Source organism: Dipteris shenzhenensis, chromosome 9 (genome assembly GCF_047967505.1).
Source record: "Dipteris shenzhenensis isolate YYH24624 ecotype China chromosome 9, Dip_SZ_1.0, whole genome shotgun sequence".
In the NCBI taxonomy this organism is placed as follows: domain Eukaryota; kingdom Viridiplantae; phylum Streptophyta; class Polypodiopsida; order Gleicheniales; family Dipteridaceae; genus Dipteris; species Dipteris shenzhenensis.
In genome coordinates this window covers 26201473-26223147 of record NC_141604.1, presented here as the reverse complement: position 1 = coordinate 26223147, position 21675 = coordinate 26201473, and positions in this window count along the sequence as shown.

The following is a 21675-nucleotide window of genomic DNA, read 5'->3' as shown; positions in this document are numbered from 1 at the left end:
GGAAAAGAAGGGAAGATCTTGGTTCTGGAAGCCACGAAAGCTTTCCAATGGGAGAGAACTACAAAGGAGAGAGGGGCTAAGGCTCAAGGGAAAGGAGAGGCATAGAAGAAGCTAGATACAAGGCAACAGCAAGGCTACAAGGAGAACATGAAATGCTTGAGAGAGAGGGGAGGGGCTTCTTTTATAGTGCAATTCTCACCTTCCTTCACCCTGTTACATTTGCTGGTAGTAGATTCTTTCACCTCTTCGTGACATAAGGGCATGGGTCACCATCAATTGTCCTTTTAGGAGGATTTTGACAAGTGTCCCATCACAAGATGCTTCTTTATCCTTTTGAATAGAAAAATCAATAGTCCTCCCACATGGAGCCCAAGAGGACCCTCCTCTTTTCCACATGTCAACATCCTCCACATTCCACATAAGAATTCTAGAAGGATTCCTTTTGACTCCACACTCCTCCACACTTTTCCACATGCCCTCCACATGCTCTCCATGTGCACTCCCTATTATTTTAGTACATTATTGAGTCCATGTAGACTTTTAGCCCACTCTAGATATATGAGTCATTTCTATTTCCCAATTACAAATCAAATAATATCTCCCAAACCATTCTATCCCTATACCAACGTATTTATAATTCATACCCGTGGTATTTACAATGATGCACTCTAGTCATAATCACCTTTCCAATCATTTTCACTAATTAATCTAATTAGTGTCAAACCCACATTAATGATTACATGAAATAAAGTAGTCGACATCAAAAGATTGACAAGCCATTATAGTGAGAGTAGCCGCAAAGAGCCGTCTCCCGCCACCAACTTCTTCATCACGCTTCTTGGTTCTTTGTCTCCGTGGCTAGCTTTTGTCACCTTGCGGCCCCACAAATCCTCACACAGGTTTCAAAACAAAATATCATTTTTTGTTGTCACATCTTTCCCCCCCTAGCAAATCCCCGTGCTTGGCATGGGGGTCTGATAGCCATGGTATCCACAGAAAGACAATTTTAACCGGTACTCATTGAAAGATTCAATCAAGTCATTCCTAAATGACCTCCCTCCATCTGTAAGGATTTCCAAAGGGCAACCAAAATGGGCACATATAAACTCCTTGAGAAATGATGCCACCATTGTTGCTTTGTTGTTGACAGTAGCTTTTGCTTCTGCCCATCTAGTTGCATAATAAGTTGCAACTAATATATAATACTTCCCTTGTGAAGAATGAGGAAGGGGGCCAACAAAATCCAAACCCCACCTCTCAAATGGACCATATGTTGGAATGGGATTCAAGGGCCCAGGAACCAATTGCTTGTGTCCATATGCTTGGCATACTTCACAACTTCGGCACCACTCATGGACATCTTTGTTGAGTCAGGGCCAATAATACCCTGTGTTAAGGATCTTTTGAGTAGTGCTAGTTGAAGCAAAGTGACTTGAACATTCATGACATAGCTCCATAATCCTTTTAGATTCTTCCAAGCTCACTACCCTCCTAAGAACCTTATCTTTACCTTGCTTGTATAGAACATCCCCAAGGATTGTATAAGGACGAGCCTTCCTTGTGAGCCTCTGCTTTTGTTGAGGGGTCAATCCATGAGGAAAATGTCCTTCATCTAAGTAATATTGAACATCTGGGAGCTCTGGCCAACCTGTATCTATCAATGCAAGAGTAGCTTCAGTGAAAGAAGCCATAGCTTTAGTAGCCATCTCATTAGCTTGATGATTATGTTTTCTTTGAATATGCACAAACTTGCAAAACTTAAAAGCTTCCTTTAACTCCATCGCTCTTTTATAAAGATATTGTAGATTAGGACTCCGTGCCTTATAAACACCTTTCATTTGCCTAATGACCAGTTGAGATTCCCCTTTAACCTCTACCTCTTTCACTCCTTCCTTTAGGCAATCTTCTAATCCATAGATCAATGCATTGTACTAGGCCACATTATTTGATATTGCTTCAAAAAATCGCCTACCCTTGGCCCATACCTCTTTTCCTTCTGGATCAAATAGAATTATCCCCCCAACCCCACATTTCCTAGAAGGGCTAAAGGCTCCATCAAAATGCAGCTTGAAAGCTGTTGGTGGGGTCTCCAACTCTTCATCTAAGTCTTCGTTTGCCTTTGTTACTTCTTCTTCCTTCTTACCTATAAGAAAATCTGCAAGAGAAGCTCTAGTGGTGCTTTCTGTAATAAGAGTGAAAGAGAACTCTTGAAGCTCACAAATCCACTTAGCAAACTTTCCAGCAAGATTGGGTTTGCGAACCAAAAATTGTAAAGCAGGTTGAGATGTAAGGAAGAAAAAAGGGCGAGGCAACAAGTATGAGCTAAACTTCTTCACTATAAAGACCAAAGATAAACCTTCTTCTCCATTTCATCGTACCTCTCCTCAACTTTCGTGAGTTGCTGACTTGCATAATACGCTGGTTGCATGCATCCTTGCTCACCCTTCTAAAGTAGTATAGCTCCACTGAATGAGTTGACACACTTAGATTCACATAGAAATCATCCTTCCACTTAGGAGGCTGCATAATTGGCCTTTGGCTCATGCATTCCTTAAGCAAACAAAATGCCTTATCTTGCTCTAGTCCCCATTGGAAAGATACATTTTTCTTTGTCAATAAATTTATAGGATACATCTTTTCAGAAAACATATCAACAAAGTGCTAGTAATACTTTGTTTTACCTAAAATGCTCCTCACCTCTTTGACATTACTAGATGGTGGAAGGGCCATGATTGCTTGTAGCTTCTCATGATCCATCTCTATACCTTCCTCCAAGACAACATGTCCTAACAAAACCACCTTCTTCTTGGCCAAATGGCATTTTGTAGGATTAAGGCAACCTTTTGCATCATCAATACTTTTCAATGCAATCCTCAACTTTTCCAAGTGATCCACATGGCTTGAATAAATGCAAAAATCATCCAAAAACACTGTTATGATCTTTCACAAGTAGGTTACAAATACTTGGCTCATGAAACGTTTGAAAGTTGTTGGTGCATTAGTTAAACCAAATGGCATCACCCTATATGCATACACCCCCCATGGTGTAACAAATGAAGTCTTCCACTGATCTTCCTCACAAATCCAAATTTGGAAGTATCTGGAGTACCCATCACATACTAAATATATTTCATGGCCTGCAACTTGATCCAATATCTCATCTTGAAATGGTAGAGGAAAATAATCCCTCTTTGTGCATGTATTCAGAGGGCGAAAGTCCACACAAACACGCCATTTCTTTCCTTTCTTAGGAGTAATCACCACTAGAGAAACCCACTCTGAATTCTAAATTGGAAAGATAAATCTAGCTTGGAGCAAGTTAGTTACCTCCTTCTTGAGCACTTCTGCTTGTACCACTCCTAACCGTCTAAGCCATTGCACCACTGGCTTGCTTTGAGGCTTCAAGTCAATTTTGTGCTCCACTAAGGTAACTTGGCGCACCTGTGAGTAACTATTTTAAAACAATTAGGAAACCCATCAAGCATTTCTAGGTATTCATCTCTTTCAGTACCTATTATAGTCTTATCAAGAAGAAGCTCATTTTGTTGGTGAAGAGTAGTGTGATCCACCACTTCCTCATACATGGTTGAAGATGATTCTCCTTCTGAAGCTCCATTTCCTTGATTGTCCCCCCAATCAACTGCTAGTAGTCGCTCCCTTCTCTTTGCTCTCTCTCTCTGCTACTCTCCATGGCCCCTAATGAAAAAGCTATTACAGCATACTTGGAGGAGCTGTACAGTCAATATTACGATATAAAGGATGGGGAGGTAGATATACCATCACTCCCTAGTGCGCATTTGTGTCCAAATGCACATGCCGAGGGCGAGGATCTGCCCGATGAGGAAATGTACAAGACTGATAGGGAGATCCTAGAGGATTCTATTGAGAGGAGATGGAGAGCTTGATCTAGGAGAAAGGCCATATGCCCCCAAGGAAGCTCCTTGGGCTAAGGATCAAAAGAAAAAAGAGGTGAAGGATAAGAAGAAGAAGAAGAGAGATGACAAAGGGGAGGGTAGCACTTCATGAAAAGAAACGCTGAATAAAGTCTTTATAGTTTATAAAGTACTTCGATTTGGAGAATTAGGGTTACAATTATTGGTGTATGAGAGGAATCCCTCTCTTGGATATTTGTTGTAACCCGTCTTGGATATTTGCTAAAGTTTGAAAAGAGAGAGAAAAAGATAGGCTCCTTGCACTGGTGCAGCCTAGGATTTAGCAATCATTTAAAGACTCGGATCATTCTTTGAATTCTTGGGTATCGAATCTTAGCCTCTAGTTGCCATGACACAGATAATAAAAGTCCAAAATGCATTTGAGACAACCAAGACTCTCAGGAATTCAAAGAATGATGGGGAGAGGGGCACAATGACACAAGTCTGCATATGCTTGTTGGTCAATGTCAGGCTATTGAAGCTTCACATGAGAGAGGAGAGAGAGGAAAGGAGAGAAGTAAAAGAGAGGAAAAGAGAGAAGGAAAAGACAGGATAAGAGACAAGGAAAAGAGAGAAGGAAAATAGAGAAAAAGAGAGGAAAAGTGAGGAAAAGTGAGAAGAGAAGAGAGGGGAAAAGAGAGGACAAGAGAGAACGAAAGGAAGGAGAAGAGACAAGGAAAAGAGAGAAGAAAAGAGGGTAGAGAATAGAGGGGAAGAGAGGAAATAGGAGAGGGGAGAGAAGAGGAAGGAAAAGAGAGGAAAAGAGTCTAGAAGGAAAGAGAGGAAAAGAGAGGAAATAAGAGAAGAGGAGAAGAGAGGAAAAGAGAGAATATAAGAGAGGGGAAGAGATGAAATAAGAGAAGAGATAGGAGAAAAGAGAGGGAAGAGAAGAGGAAGGAAAAGAGAGGCAAAGAAAGAAGGAAAGAGAGGAAAAGACAGAAGAAAAGAGAGGGGAAAAAAGGAAAAACGAGAGGGGAAAAGAGAGGAAAAGAGAGAAGAGGAGAAGAGAGGAAAAGAGAAGAGAGGGGAAGAGATGAAATAAGAGAAGACGTGAGAAGAGAGGGAAAGAGAGGAAAAGAGAAGAGAAGAGAAGATCAAGAGGAAAAGGAGAAAAAAGAGATTAGAGGAAATAAGAAAAAAGAGATTAGAGAAAATAAGAGTTGGGAGAAGAGAGGAGAAGAGGGAAGAAGAGAGGATAAGAGTTCCTACGCCCATCACTACAGCTAGCACTTAAGGCGCTAGTTGCAAGCCAATGCAATCACAAAAAGAAAAATAGAAAAAGAGAGGAAACGTTCTTACCTAGAAATGACATGTCTTGGCACCAGATAATCCCGCTCAGAAGAGGACGTGTTTCATGTCCTGACCCTATAAAAGAGAGTAAACATACCATTTAAAGAAAACTAATTAGTGAAAGGAGGAGTTTGGAGAAGAAACATCCCAAAGAGTATGAATTGAGGAGACAAAGAGAAACCTACAAACAAGGAGAAAGCACAAAAACAATAGGTAGAGCTTTCATAGTCTTCTCTCTCATGATTGTTTCTTATGTATTGTTTCTTCCTTTAGAGAAAACAAGGAAAGGAAAGGAGGAGAGAAACTTTAGTGAAAGGAAGGAAAAGTGAAAGAAGAGGAAGGGAAATAAGAGGAGAGGTAGAAATAAAGACAAAGAAACAAAAAAAACTTGAAATAGAATGGGAAGAGAGGAATTCTTACCTTGAGATGGAGAGGGAGCTGCAATTAGTCTTGTAGGGGCAGAGGGACAATGTAGGAAAGGATGGAGAGGTGGGAGTGGGAGGGAGAGGTAGGAGTGAGGAGGCAAGGGTTGCGAGTGATTGCAAGCTGAAAGCAAAAGCGAGGGAGTAGAACACATGAAAAAATGAATGGCGTTGTAGGACGAACACCACTGCACGGTTTTTGGTTCCCAAAAAATGTCAAAAGGGCATCAGTATTACTATGGGTATATAAAAGGAGAGCATCAATATGGATGTTGGTATGGTCGTCAGTATATATCGATGCCCATACCAATGAAACAACTTAGGCTTTTTGGGGTTTAACGTTTTCGGGTTTTTGGGGGGGGTTGGGGAGTGGGGGGGGATTTTGGGGGGTGAGAGGGTATTTGAAGGGATTTAGGGGGGGTTTAGGCCCTGGGTTGTTTGGAGAAAGAGGGGATATAGGGGTTTAAGGGAATTTGGGGGATTTGGGTGTTTGGGTGTTTGAATTCACTTGGGGGGATGGTTGTGGATGTGTGTAGGTTGGAAAGGATGAGTAGTGACAGCATGATCAGATAGGGGGCCACCTCCCAAGAGTTTGGAGTGGCTTCATGAGAGATTGCCTTGTCCTTGTCATCAATGAAGTATTGTCATGCACCACTTGTAGATGTATGGAGAGGCGTCACCACAAGAGATTGTACATCGACATGCTAGTGCATCATTAGTAAAGCATTGATATTTGAATGATTCATGGATATTTGTATTGTGTGTCCTTATTGCATACAGGAACCTTGCATCATTATATTATGCAGAATGAGGACAGCAGTGAGGGAGCACATGCACCACCACCATAGTTCAATCAATATGATCTTGAGGATGATCCTCTAGAGGAGGACAAGAGTATGGCAAACATGATGGATTCTTTTTTTGGAGGCACCATGGGAGATGGGGGTGAGATGTCTGAGCATGAGACTATGATGCGAGATTTGGCATCAACGCTGTTGTATGATGGTGTGAGGATGTCAAAACTACAAGATTGCCTCTCGATCTTGAATTTACAATCGTCTCAGCCTTGATGAGGTTTGGATCCTTGATCTTAGGATCTTGTTCCTAATTGTTTTAATTAGTTATTATCTCATTCACAAGTTTCTTGGATATGCAAATTGTAATAGGTTTCTTTAGAAGATGTTTCCTGTCCCAAATACCATGCCCAATTCTACAGACGAAGAAAAGAAGATGTTGACGCTCTTTGTTTTGGGATGGATTATGACACCATCCATGCTTGCCCTAATGATTGTATTTTGTTTTGTCATGAGTATGTCGATTTGGTTAATTTCCCGAAGTGTGGAGCACAACGCTATAGACATGACTTGCTAGGGGAGACAATCCAAGTGAATGTCCTAAGACATTTTCCCATCATCCCTAGAATACATCACATGTTTAGATGCAACTCTATTGCCCAACGAATGTGCAAGGAAGCCACACAATTTATATCTCACGCTCATAATGGATGGCGTGAACTTTTTCAGGTTATGCTCCACATCTTGGTTGACATGACCCATAGTCTTGGTGAACTACAATGTCCCACCATGGCTAACAATAAAGAAAGGAAACCTCATGCTTGCCCTGCTTGTGCCGAGGAAGTACAAGGCCTAAAATATGGATGTGTACATGGAAGCCTCGATCGAGAATCTACATACCCTCTGGAGGGGCATACATGTCTTTGATATTGCTAAAGCCTCAAGGTGAGCCACAGACATGTACATTAGGGGAATTTTGATGTGGACCATGCATGACTATCTAGGATTTGGGGAGTGTGGAGGTACGTGCTTTTGGATGCCTATTGATACCTTTATGTTTCTATTGTGGTATGATCTATGCATGTCTAACGACCTATGTGTCCATGCATATATGTAGGACTTAAAACGCAAGGGTACCATGCTTGTCCTATTTGTGCCCTAGTTTGAATGCTCAACACTCCAAACATATGAGAAAGATGGTTTATGAAGATCATGCTCAATATCTTCCACTTGATATCCTGCACGTGAAGGTCAACTTGATCCACCATCGGTCCATAAGAAGGCAAGTGACTGAATTTGGGATTAGAGAGCTAATAGTGAGGAGCCTCCTCTAGTCATGGACTGGTAGGGCGGATGTCTATCTCATGAGCTTTCATATTGGGGCGAGTTACAAATCAATCACCTCTTGGATCCCATGCATATCTTCAAGAATGTGGGGGCTACTATTTGGGCATAGTTGGTTGGTGACAAAGACACAAGGGGAGTGTGAGAAGACTTGCATGAGATGGGTAGGATATCCCCACCAGTGTATGTGTAGAAATCAAGAGTGTGGTTCTACAACTCAAGAGGGTGGTTCAAGAACCCAACTGTGTCCTCCAAGAATTGTTATCCCAAAGACACCATGGATCCTTTCTAAGGTAAATGTAGCATCCCATGGATCCTCACCATCATTGAGCTCCCTTTTTGACATAAGTAGGAAGAGTCTCTTTTCCTTTTGATCAAGAAAAAAAACTCTTTTGCCCATGTGATATCGAGTCCTCCTACCAAATATGTTGGGGCTATATTCCTTTCCTTTCAAATTCAAAGTGGCATCAAAGACCCATGCTCTAATCTTAGCGTCATTTAGACTAGCCCCCAGATTATTTGATTGCTCCATAATCCTACAAGAAAAGATAATGAGGAATTTAGATACAAACAAGTAAAGTGCAATATACAAGGCTTGATACAATAAATGTGGGAAATAGCCCAAAAGGCTTTACAAGGCTTCATATGGCAATAAATGTGAAAAATAGCCGAGAGGGCTTTACAAGGTATTTTATAGCAATAAATGTGGAAAATAGCCTAGAAGGATTTTTAAGGCTTAAATATTTGTACAAATGTAAGAAAATTAGCCAATAAAGCTTTACAATCAAATAAAATGTCCACTCTAGTGATAAAGCTCCAATCTTTCCGATGACATTCATGTAATCTGTCCACTAACGTTCATGTAATCTGTCCACTAACATGTATCTGTCCATAAATACCCAATCGATGCAATCTACCCACTAATAAACTACTCCATTGATACCCACTTCTGCAGCCTACTGATAAACTGCTCGCTAAATAGTGAATGGTCAGGTTTAATACAAGGCTTTATATGGCAATAAATGTGGAAAATAGCCTAGAAGGCTTTACAAGGTTTTTTATAACAATAAATGCACTCAAATATTTGTACAAATGAAATAAAAATAGCCAATAAAAATTACAATGAAATAAAATGACCACTATAGTGATCAAGCTCCAATATGCCCCATGACATGTAATCTGTCCACTAATATATGCTATCTACTGATGCAATCTACCCACTAATAAACTTCTTGGTAAATGGTGAAAGGTGTTATTTAATATCATGTTATGAGTGTGAAACTGCATGTGAGCGAAGGGACTGACAACGATTAGGAACTAGTTGAAAAAATTTGAGCATGGCTTCGATGGGCAACTTGGAGAGTTGTTTCTCCTCTAAGGCAATCTAATCTATGCTAATCTATGCTAAACCAACCGTCAAAGCAAAGAAAAGCAATAAATATATTTTTTTTTTGTGTTCATTTTAATGTCTTGGGGTTTAAGAGGCTTAAATATGCAAAAGAAGGGGTTTTGATGTATAGGCTAAACTTGCATGTGAGAAACTGAACAGAAGGTATCTAAAGAAAAGTTAACATTTTTAAATTTAAAAAATTAATATATATATCTAATATTATATCACCTTCAAAAATACCATAAATTCATAATTTTATAATTTAAATTTAAAAGATATTAAAGTATAATATAAAACATTTAAATATATTAATCTTTCTCTCTTTCCTCTCTCTCTCTCTCTCTCTTCTTAGAGGCCATGGCTGGGAGGATTCCTCATTCTCTCTCTCTCACTCTCTCTCTCTCTCTCTCTCACATGCACACATGCTCACTCACTCACTCACTCTCTCTCTCTCTCTCTCATCCCTGGCAACCACTCATTCTCTCTCTCTCTCTCTCTCTCTCTCTCTCTCTCTCAACTCTCATGCCTTTCTCCCTCTCTCCTCATCCCTAGCAGCCATGGTCCCAAGTATTTCTCATTCTCTACTCTCTCCCTCGCTCTTGGCCAAGATTTGTCATTCTCTCTCTCTCTCTCTCTCTCTCTCTCTCATGCCTCTCTTCATCTTTCTCTCTTTCCCTCCCTCTCTCCCTCCCTCTCATACCTCTCTTTCTCTCTCCTCCCTCCCTCTCTCCTCTTGCCCCATGGATTTCTCATTCTCTACTGTCTCCCTCCCTCTCAGCCAAGATTTGTCATTCTCTCTCTCTCTCTCCCTCTCTCATGCCTCTCTTAATCTTTCACTCTTTCCCTCCCTCTCTCCCTCCCTCTCATACCTCTCTCTCTCTCTCCTCCCTCTCTCCTCTTGGTGGCCATGGTTGCTAGGATTTGTCATTCTCTCTCTCTCTCTCTCTCTCTCTCTCTCTCTCTCTCCCTCTCCCCCTTTATCCTCTGGCTATCATGGTCACCAGGATTTCTCATTCTCTCTCTTAATCTCTCTCTCTCTCTCTCTCTCTCTTTCTCCCCCTCCCTCCCTCCCTCCCTCTCTACTCTCCCCCTCCCTTTACCATCCGGTTCGCCCTCCCTCTCTCTCTCTCTCTCTCTGTGTCTCTCTTTGTCTCTCTCTGTCTCTCTCTCTCCCTCTCTACTCTCCTCCCCCCCTCTCTCTCTCTCTCTCTCTCTCCCTCCCTCCCTCTATCCTCTGGGGACCATCGGCCCCAGGATTTGTCGTTCTGTCTCTGAATCTTTCTTTCTCTCCCTTCTCTCTACTCTCTCCCTCCCTCTCTCCTCTGGCCATGGCCATGTAGTTCTGTCTCTTAATATTTCTTTCTACTCTCTCCCTCCCTCTCCTCTGGCCATGGCCATTTAGTTCTCTCTCTTTATCTTTCTTTCTACTCTCTCCCTCCCTCTCTCCTCTGGCCATGTAGTTCTCTCTCTTAATCTTTCTCTCTCTCCCTCCCTCTCTCCTCTACTGGCCATGGCCACCACAATTTATCATTATCTCTCTTAATCTCTCTCTCACCTCCTCCCTCTGTACTCTCTCCCTCCCTCTTTACTCTGGCCATGTAGTTCTCTCTCTTAATCTTTCTTTGTCTCTCCCTTCGCCAAGGTCCCTCCTCTGGTGGCCATGGCTGCTAGGATTTCTCACTCTCTCTCTTCCTCTCTCCTCCTCTAGGATCCATGGCAGCTAGGATTTGTCATTCTCTCTCTTTCTCTCCCTTGGACTCCCTCTCTCTTAATCTCTCTCTCTCTCTAACTCTCTCCTCTCTCTCTCTCTTTCTCTCCCTTGGACTCCCTCTATCCCTAGCGACCATGGTAGCCACTCTCTCTCTCCCTCCCTCTCTCCTATGGGGGCCATGGCAGCTAGGATTTGTCATTGTCTCTCTTAATCTCTCTCTCTCCCTTGGTAGCCATGGCCCCGAGGATTTCTCGTTCTCTCTCTCTCTCTCTCTCTCTCTCTCTCTCTCTCTCTCCATCTCTACTTTCCTCTCTCTCTCTCTCTCTCTCTCTCTCTCTCTCTCATTCTCTCTCTCCATCTCTATTTTCCTCTCTCTCTCTCTCTTTCTCTCCCTAGCAGCCATGGCCCCCATGATTTCTCATTCTCTCTCTTAATCTCTCTCTTAATCTCTCTCGCTCTCTCTCTCTCTCTCTCTCTCTCTCTCTCTGCCCCTCCCTCCCTCCCTCCCCTCTCCTCTTCTCTCTCTTAATCTCCTGCTCTCTCTCTCCTCTCTCTCTCTCTCTCTTTTCAAATTTAAAAAGCCAAATTTCAATAAGAAACTAATTGAAATAGAACTCAAAAGCTCAAATAAGAAACTAATTGAAAAAGAATTGCAAGTACTTGGAAAAAGTAAGGCCCTGCTTATCCTTGCTCTTTCGGTTGGTCCTTCTTGCTTCAATGAAATGAGGAGAGAATGAGATTGAATGAATGGAAAGAAGTGTATATATAAGAAAAACTAGGCTTTTACTCCCACTCCTCCTTCTCATGAATAAATTTGAATTTTAAAAAAAGTGCGAAAAATTTAAATTCAACATTCTTCCAGAGAAATTTGAATTCAAAATTTGTTCAACATTTTTCTCATACGATTTGTGTTCAACATTCTTCTTGCATGTCCCTCTTATTTGTCGCTCTTGCTCGTGGTATGCTCTTATTTGTCACTATTACTTGTGGGTCGCTCTCCTAATCTTCTACTCTTAGTGGTAAGATTTTGACCTCTCTCTCCCTCCACTCCTCTCTCTCTCTCTCTCTCTCTCTCTAATGGTGCTCCCTCTCCCTCTCTAGTCGCATACTTTGCATCACCTCTCCACTCTCTAGTCCCATACCTTCCCCTCTGCCTCACGTCTTCTCACCTCTCCTCTCTCTCTAGTCGCATACCTTCCCCTCTCCCTCATGTCTTCTCACCTCTCTTCTCTCTCTAGTCGCATACCTTCCCCTCTCACTCACCACTCCTTTCTCTCTAGTTAGCATATTTTCTTACCTCTCTCTCATAGTAACACTTATTTCATTAATTTTGGACTTGTCAATGTACAAATTCATTTTAACAGATACTTTTGGACTAGTTTATGGATAAAATTTAAGGAAAAACTCACGCTTCAAAACACAGATAAAAACATTAAAAAAAGGAATTTTTAAGAGTGTTTTGAAGGAAATAAAATTAAAATTATAAAAATGTAACAAAGATAAGCTACACCAAAAGATAAGAAACAATAGCAAATAAAACTAAAATTATGAAAATTAACGTAACTTCTTACATAGACTGGTGCATGGCCTCGATTCATTTTTGTACTTAAATTTCTATTGAAAAAATCTACTTTATGAAAATATCCTTTCAAAACCAAAAGATGACACTACCCTTTTGAAAGAAAGAGTTTATTTACTTACACTATCATATTGTACTAATAATGCAAAAACTAAGAAATGTAATTCTTACATTACCCTATATTGTAGAAATCCTAGTATAATATTTCATTTTAAAGAATCTTCATTTAAAAGTTTAACTTTTTAATAACTTGAATAAATAAAATCCATTTAAATCCATGGATAAACTATATATGTGTGTGTGTGTGTATGTGCACGCATGTGTACACTCGGGGGGGTCACTCATCATATGTAACCCTATCACGTGAGTTTAAAAGAAGGATATTTTTTATTCCTAAAATTTACAGATATAAATATACATAAGGGACTATTTAAAATAGTTTTGGAAAAAATTTACAGATTTGTATAGAAAAGGGGTACATTTTATTAATGAAAAAATTTACAGATAAGGGATTTTAAAAATAGGCCTTGAACGCACGTGATATAGAGGGTTTAAACATAGTGACCCCCCCCGCCGTGGTAGCACAGCGACAGCGAGCAGTAAATTTTTCTAATTTTTATTGCTGCGACTCTCTCTCTCTCTGTTTCTCTCTCTCTCTCTCTCTCTCTCATTCCCTTGCTCTTCCCTTACCTTCATTCCTTCCCCCTCTTCTTTCCTCTCATTCCCTTCCTCCTCGTCACCCACCTATCTAACTAAATTTATTTTTAAAAAATTATTAGTCCCTCCTCTACTCTTCCCTTCCTCTCTCCCTCTCCCTTCCTCTCTCCCTCTTCCTTCTACTCTAGTCCTTCCTTCTCCTCTTGCTCCCATCGTGGTCCCCTCCCTTCCTCCCTCTCCCTCTCCCTTGTGTTGCACTCCATTCCCCCTCTCCCTCTTCCTTCCCTTTCTCCTCCCTTCTCTCCCTCTCTCTTCCCTTCTCCTCTCCTTCCTCCCTCCCTTGTCCAAGAGATCGGCAGCATGAAGGCGGCGACAAAAATAAAATAAAATAAATAAATAAATAATCAAAATAACATAAAATAAAAATTTTAATTTAAATTAAAAAAAAACAAATTTCCCTATCTTTCCCCATCCATCAAGATACGTCATTTGAAGATGTTTGCTTAAAAAATCTTTGTAACTATTGCAAGGTGTTTTTTGGCACCATTATAAAGTTCTTTAAGATTATACCATTTTTGCTTTTTGAAACTCTGAATGGTGTTTATTGGCACCTTTATTAACTCTTGGAGATTCTCTCTCTCTCTCTCTCTCTCTCCTTTCCTCCCTCCGCTCCCTTTGCTCACTCCTCTCACCCCTTGGGGCCGCGGTGGCTAGGGCTCCTCCTTCTCGATCTCTCTCTCTCTCTCATCTACCTTCCCTCACTCCTCTCACCCCGCCACCTCCCCTACACCTCCCACTGCCTCCCCTCCCGTTAGTTCCTCCCCTCCTGTGCGCCACCTACCCCCTCCCACTAACCGCTACCATGCCATCTCCCTCCTCCCTCCTCTAGCTACCCATCCCCTTGCCCCACCATGCCATCCCATCCCCTTCCACTATAGCCTCCTCCCTGCTACCCCCTCTATCCCCCACTCGCACCACCCTGCCACCCCACTGCCTCCCTTCTCCCACTACCTCTCAACCTCCTCTCTCCTACCCTACTACCCCTCCACCCCTCGCTCGCCCCACCTTGCCACTTGCATGCCCCACTCGGTCGCCTCCCCCCCTCTTGTACCTCCCCTATCATGCCTCCCCCTTTGCCCTCCCCTTCCCTCTACCGTCGCAGCCTCCCTCCTCCCTCACCGTTGCCTCCCCCCTCCCCCTGTTGCCACTGCCTCTCCTCCCCCCGCCTCCGTCGCCGCCACCTCCCTCCCTGCTGCCTCCCTCTCATACCTTTCTTTCTCTCTCCTCCCTCCCTCCTTCCATCCCTCTCTCTCCCCACCGCCACCTTCTCCTTTCTCTTTCTCCTACTTCCCTCCTCCTCCTGGAGGTGGCGGCCCCCAGGACTCCTCTCCTTCTCTCTAAAGTCTTTCTCTCTCTCTCTAGTTCCTCTCTCTTCTATCCTCTCGTTCTTTCTTTCTTATTTCTCTCTCTTCAAATTAAAAAAAAAACAAATCTAGAAAACTTAGATAAGAAACTACTCAAAAAAAAATTACAAGCACTTGGAAAAAGGTTTGTGACTGCTCTTTCTTTCTTTCTTGATCTTCCTTTCTTGCTTTCTTGCTCTTCCTTGCTTTCTTGCTTCAATGGAATGAGGGGAGAATAAATGAAGGCAAGGAAGACTATGTATAAGAAAAACTAGGGTTTCCCTCCTCCTCTCCTATTGGCTCTCCATTCCTCTCCTCTCTCATTGGCTCCCATTCCTCCCCCTCTCCCATTGGACCCCCATCCCTCATCCCAATCTTCTTCTCCCTTTCCTCCCCCTCTCCCATTGGCCCTCCCCCCCATCCATTTCCTCTTCCGTCCCATCATTTCCATCACGCCCATCCCACATTTCCACCACTCCCATCCCACATTTCCACCATGCCCATGCTCCTCCCATTTCCCCATTCCACCCTTCCATTTCCCAAAATCCCACATTTCCCCATCCCACCCTCCTCTTTTCCATCCCCTATTAACTCCCCTCACTCATTCCACTCCCTTATTATCCTACTCCCCTATTACCTCCCCCTCTCCCATCCCACTTCCCCCTCCCCACTCTCACTTCCACTTCCCATTACTCACTTGCCATGCACATTTGCAAACTATTTATATATTATTATACTATTTGCAAACTTACATGCTAGCAAAATCATAGGACTCAAAGCGAGCCTATCGTGGTCATACAACAACTATGATTTTATTCAAGGGCGTATTTATCCTCATCAATAAACTTATTTCAGAGTTTATTTTGACACAATACTCAAGGTATGAAGTGCATGATCTGTGGACGAGGTGTTTACTTTGTTGTATCAAAACTGTTTGCCACACACAAACACAAACACACACACACAATCACACATATTGGGAATTTGCTAATATTATCACATCTACGTTTCTCCTATGGGTATCACACTTTGTACACATATCAACCTAGGTGGTATTGACTTTCATGCAAAGTGGCATGACCATACCATAAGTACTTGTTTGTATAACACACTTGCAACCACGTTTTTTGACGGTTGTGCAATACACTAGGAGAAAAAAGGTATATAATACATGATCGACTATGGAAAGCATATCTGATGGGAATAATACTTTTCACACACCTCAACCTAGGTAGTATTGACTTGTGTATAGAGTTGTGTCACCATCCGATAAGTACTTGTTTGAATAACACACCTAGGACCGTGTTTTTTAACGATTGTGCATGACACTAAGGCTAAAATGGTATTTAATGCTTGATTGGCCATGCAAAGCATATCCGATGGGCATAGTACTTTGCACACGCCTCAAACTAAGTGAAACTGAGTTGCATGCAAAGTTTCACACCCATTCAATAAGTACTTGGTTGAATAACACACCTAAGAGCGTGTTTTTTGACGAATGTGCATAGCGCTAGGGGAAAAACGGTGTATAATGCATGATCGGCCATGCAAAACATCTATGATGGGCACAATGATTTGCACCCATCTAAACCTAGGTGAACTTGACTTTCATGCAAAGTGGCACCCCCATCCCATAAGTACTTGTTCGAATAACACACCTAGGATCGTGTTTTTTAATGTTTGTGCATGACACTATGGCAAAAATGGTGTTTTATGTTTGATCGACAATGCAAAGCATATCCGATGGACACAATACTTTGAACACACCTTAAAGTAGGTGGTATTGACTTACATGCAAAGTTGTGTGCCCATCCCACAAGTACTTGCTCGAATAAAACACCTAGGACCGTGTTTTTTTATGGTTTTGCATGACACTAAGGCAAAAATGATGTTTAATGCTTGATCGGCAATGCAAATCATATCCGATAGGCACAATAATTTGCACACATCTCCAACCAAGTTGTATATACTTGTGTGCAAAGTGGCAGCCCCATCCGATAAGCAATTGTTTGAATAACACACCTAGGACCTTGTTTTTTTATGGTTGTGCATGACACTGAGGAACAAATGGTAGTTAATGCTTGATCGACCATGCAAAGCATATCCTATGGGCACAATACTATGCACACACCTCAAACTAGGTGGTATTGAGTTGCATGAAAAGTGGCATGCCCATCCAATAAGTACTTGTTTGGATAACACACCTAGGAGCGTGTTTTTTGGCGGATGTGCATCACACTTATGCAAAAAAGGCACTTAATGCTTGATCGACAATGCAAAGCATATCCGATGGTCACAATACTTTGCAAGCACCTCAAAATAGGTGGTATTTACTTGCATGCAAAGTGGCACACCCATCCCATAAGCGCTTCTTCAGATAACACACTTGGGAACACGTTTCGGTTGTGCATAACACTAGGGGGGAAACGGTGTACATATAATGCATGATCGCCCATGGAAAGCATATATGATGGGCACAATACTTTGCATATGCCTCAAACTACGTGGTATTGAGTTGCATGCAAAGTGGTGCACCCATACCATAAGTACTTTTTCGAATAACACATCGAGAAGCACATATTTTCACGATAGTGCGTAACACTAGGGGGAAAACAGTGTATAATGTGTGATTGACTATGCAAACCATATCTAGTGGGCACAATAATTTTCTCTCACCTCAACTTAGGTGGTATTGACTTGTGTGAAAAGTGGCACCCCCATCCGATAAGTACTTTGAATAACACACCTGAGATTGTGTTTTTTGATGGTTGTGCATGACACTACGGAATAAATGGTATTTAATGCTCGAGCGACCATGCAAAGCATATCTAATGTGGACACAATACTTTGCACACAACTCAGCCTAATTAGTATTGAGTTGCATACAAAGTGGTACATTCATTAGATGAGTACTTACTCGAATACCTAAGAGCATGTTTTTTTATAGATTTACATCACACTGAGGAAAAAATGGTGTTTAATGCTTGATCGACAATGCAAAGCATATCAGATGGGCACAAAATTTTGTACACACCTGAACCTAGGTGTTATTGACTTGCATAAAAAGTGGCTCTCCCATCCCATAAGTACTTGTTTGGATAACACAATGGATGATTTTTTCAAGTTAGATTCGTTTAGAAGCTAAACTTTTATATTGGCATCGAAAGTTTATATATCTTAATAAAAATAAATGTTTGAAACATTCGCAAGGATTTGAAACTTTTATGCCATAAAATTTAAAGTTTCGCCAGAATTTAATTTTTTTCCTTCAAAATTCAAAAGAAAATATATAAATGAGTACTACAATATTCTACCAATATTGTGAAACTAAAAAAATGAGCTTGAAAACTTTTGCCAAGAATTTATATTAATATATATGCATAACTTTGATAAAAATATCTCTGGATAACACCTTTGGCAACGCATTTTTTGACTGGTTGTGCATAACACTAGGGGGAAAACGGTGTATAATGCATGATCCACTATGCAAAGCATATCCGATGGGCACAATACCTGTGTTTAGATGGTTGTGCATGGTACATGACACAAATGCAAAAACAATGTTTAATGCTGGAGCGACCATGCAAAGCATGTCCGATGGGAACAATACTTTGCATGCACCTCAACCTAGGTGGTATTGACTTCTGTGAAAAGTGTTTTTCCCATCCGATAAGTACTTGTTCAAATAACACACCTAGGATCCTGTTTTTGATGGTTGTGCATGACACTAAGGCAAAAACGGTGTTTGATGCTTGATGGACCATGCAAAGCATATCTGATGAGCACAATACCTTGCATGTGCCTCAACCTAGGTGGTATTGACTTGTATGCAAAGTGGAACCCCCATCCCATAAGTACCTGTTCGGATAACACACTTAAAAGCATGTTTTTTTAACAAATGAGACTCACACTAAGGAAAAAATGGTGTTTAATGCTCCATCGACCATGCACAGCATATTTGATGGGCACAGTACTTTGCAATGTCTCAAACTAGGTGGTATTGAGTTACATCCAAAGTGTCCTACCCATCCAATAAGTACTTGTTCGGATAACACACCTACGAGCACGTTTCTTGACGGATGTGCATCACACTGAAGCAAAAATGGTATATAATGTGTGATCGACCATGCAAAGCATATATGATGGTCACAATACTTTTCATGTGCCTCAAACTAGATGTTATTGACTTGCATGCAAAGTGGCGTCCCCATCCCATAAGCACTTTTTCGAATAACATACATAAGACCGTGCTTTTTGATGGTTGTGCATGACACTAAGGTAAAATTGGTATTTTATGCTTGATCGACCATGGAAACCATATCCGATGGGCACAATAATTTTCACACATCTCAAACTAGAAGAACTTGACTTGTGTGCAAAGTGGTGCCTCCATACCATAAGTACTTGTTTGAATAACACACCTAGGACCCTGTTTTTTGATGGTTGTGCATGACACAAATGCAAAAACGGTGTTTAATGCTTGAGCGATCATAAAAAGCATGTTCGATGGGAGTAATAGTTTAAGCTCACCTCAACCTACATTATATTGACTTTTGTGCAAAGTGGTTTCCCCATCCAATAAGTACTCCAAGTTCAAATAACACACCTAGGATCGTGTTTTTAGACGATTGTGCATAACACTAAGGTAAAAACAGTGTTGTTTAATGCTTGATCGACCATGAAAAGAATATCCAATGAGTAAAATACCTTGCATGTGCCTAAAACTAGGTGGTATTGACTTGTATCCAAAGTGGCACCCCCATCCCATAAGTACTTGTTCAGATAACACACCTAGAAGCGTGTTTTTTGATGGATGAGACTCACACTGAGGCAAAAACAGTGTTTAATGCTTCATCAACCATGCAAAGAATATACGATGTGCACAATACTTTGCACACATCTCAAACTAAGTGGTATTGAGTTACATGCAAAGTGGCATGCCCATCCGATAAGTACTTGTTCGGATAACACAATGCGAGCTCGTTTTTTTACGGATGTGCATCACACTTAGGCAAAAATGGTGTATAATGTGTGATCCACCATGCAAAGCATATCTGATGGACACAATACTTTGCATGTGCCTCAAAATATGTGGTATTTACTTGTATGCAAAGTGGTGCCCCCATCCCATAAGTACTTGTTGTGAAGAGACTGGGAGAGAAGGAAGGAGTCTCACTTACGGCTTTCTCACATACACAATGGGGGAATATACACAAAGGTGGAGGCTGAAAATAGTTTTCCTCTTCTTAGTTGTGAAAGCCAAAAGAACTCTAAGTACAAAAGGAATAGGTGAACCCTATATGTGGGTCTCAAATCAAACTCAGCTAACCTAGGTGGCATACTAACTGAGCCACTAACTAGAGTACATAAAGATAGCTGTCATCCAACTATTATTCATGGGTGGTGTACCAACCGCATCTGTAGCTAACAAGTCGATGACATAAATGCACAACGGTCACCCTGGCATATCACGAGTGGAGCTCAATATCTCAACACTCCCCCTCGAGCTCAATCCCAATTCCTGCACACCAAGCATATCTCTGAACTTGTGCAGCTTCTCTGTGCCCAATGCCTTCGTGAATATGTCAGCTACCTGATCCTCTGTGCTGACATAAACTAGATCAATAAAACCTACTAGAACCTTCTCCTGCACATAGTGATAATGCACCTCAATGTGCTTTGTTCTAGCATGATAGACTGGGTTATTTTCCAAGTGTATATTGCTCATGTTGTCACAATAAATGACAACTGGCCCATCTGTAGACTGATTCATATCATAAAGTAGCTTATGGAACCAAGCTACCTCACATGTAGCCATTGTTGCACCCCTTTACTCAGCCTCTATGCTCGACAAGGCAACTGTAGGCTGTTTCTTGCTGCTCCAAGTGACTACAGCACTCCCAAAAGAGAACACATATCCACTGGTAGATCGTCTCTATCAGAAATATTACCAGCTCAATCAGCATCAGTGTATCCATGTAACTATATCTGAACCCCAGTCTCATAAAATAGTCCATACTGCAATGTTGACTTCACATACCTCAGTATGCATCTAGCCGCATAAACTGACTTACCAACACAACAGCATAGCTCAAATCTGGCCTGGTAATAGTCATATAAATCAAACTTCCTACTATGCGTCTGTACATAGTAGGGTCTTCTAGAAGCTCACCTGCATCTGCGCTCAACTTCACATTTTGCTCCAAAGGAACTGAAATAGGCTTACAGCCTGTCATCCCATATTTGGATAGCATGTCCAATCCATACTTCCTCTGCAAGAGCCATATCCCACTTGTGGATCTAATCATCTCAATGCCCAAAAAGTAATGCAGCTCTCCCAAATCCTTCATCTCAAACTTCTACTTCAATAGCATTTTCACATGAAGGATATCTTCATCACTATTACGTGTGATGATCAAATCATCAACATAAATGACAAGCAGCATAATGCCTTTCTCTATTTTTCTCACATAAAGTGAGAAATCTGCCTTGGAAATATGAAAGCCAATAGTGACAACATATTGTCCAATCTTGTCAGACCATGTTCTGGGTGCTTACTTCAAGCCATACAAGGCTTTCTTCAACCTGCAAACAAACTCAGGATGAACAGCAGGAACATAACTTGGTGGCTGCTCCATCTAGACCTCTTCTTGCAAATCACCATGCAAGAAGGAATTCTTTACATCCATCTGATGTAAAGACCATCCCTTTGATGCAGCCATAGCAATGACTGCTCTTACAGTTGCCATCCTTGCAACTGGACTGAATGTTTCTTCATAATCAATGCCATATGTCTGTGCATACCCCTTGACAACTAATCTTGTATCTATTCACAGGACCATCTACAAATTGTGCTTCACCTTATAAACCCACTTGCAGCCAATTGCATTCTTATCTTTAGGAAAAGGCACCAATTCCCATGTAGCATTTGCTTCCAAGGCATCCATGGCTTTCTCTCATTTTTCTTTTCCCATGGCTTGCTCAAAAGAAGTGGGTTTTGGTTCATGTATCACTTTGACCATATAGGCATAGTGAATGGTTGTAAATCCATCATATTTTAGCCTATCCATAGGATACTTAACTCTAGTAGACCTGTGCAAAATAGGCTCACTACCAGGTGCTCTCAAAACATCCCTTGTCTTCCTTACTTCAG